The 807-nt window shown below is 38.3% G+C and overlaps 1 long non-coding RNA gene across 1 annotated transcript in view; it reads right to left on the reverse strand.

The window, feature by feature from the left end:
- Positions 1-402, reverse strand: part of LOC107183781 — a 10,344-nt gene extending 9,942 nt beyond the window's left edge. The window contains exon 1 of the long non-coding RNA XR_001514590.1: positions 316-402. This is a non-coding gene — a long non-coding RNA (uncharacterized LOC107183781). The remainder of the gene's footprint in view (positions 1-315) is intronic.
- Between the last annotated feature and the right edge of the window lie 405 nt (positions 403-807).

An 807-nucleotide genomic window follows, 5' to 3' on the forward strand; every position in this document is an offset into this window, starting at 1 on the left:
GATTGATCGGCTGTCTCCTGCATGCCCTGTACTGGGGATCAAGCCCACAACCCAGGCATGTGGCCTGACCATGAATCAAACTGTGACTTCCTGGTTCATAGGTCGATGCTAAACCACTGAGTCACACTGGCCGGGCTCAATTTTTATTTATAAATTCATTCCAAGGACATATACAGCTTGAAAGCTTTGGAAGTAGTTCCAAAAAAACTAGCTTTTAAGTTAGAAGAAAACAGTTATAGAAGAAAGTTTAAATTAAAAGAAAAAAATTGTTTTAATTTATTCAAGAGTGGGAACATCCTCCATGAAAATGTGTACCTTGACTATGGATGGCTGGGTGGCCTTATCACACCTTAGGAATTCAAATGCTTTTTACAATGACAAGAGAGTTTTATCTCATTTTTCTCCCAGGGTAGATGTCTATCAATAGAAGGTGGACATCAATAAAAGGAGGGGCTTGCACAATCGATCCAGAAAGTCAGCAATCTATGAATAATCAGGAATTGAGTATTTATCTCCTCTGACACACACCTTCCCTCCTAGCCAGTGAGCAAGATAATTACTCTCAAGTCAAGCTAAGTGCCCCCCAGTCACAGTGGCCCAATGCTGACATACAAAGCATACAATAATTCTCACTCTGGCATAAAAGTGACAACTCTCTTGGAAGAAAAGCAGATACTGTAAACTTCTCAAAGTCTTCCTGAAAGACTTTGTATTATTTTGTAAAGTAATTTTTACTTCTTTAGAAAAAATGTATACATGGCAAACCATCTGTAATAAAAGGCCCATTCTATAAAATTTAACCTGTTC

Source organism: Myotis davidii, unplaced genomic scaffold (assembly GCF_000327345.1).
Source record: "Myotis davidii unplaced genomic scaffold, ASM32734v1 scaffold730, whole genome shotgun sequence".
Classification (NCBI taxonomy): domain Eukaryota; kingdom Metazoa; phylum Chordata; class Mammalia; order Chiroptera; family Vespertilionidae; genus Myotis; species Myotis davidii.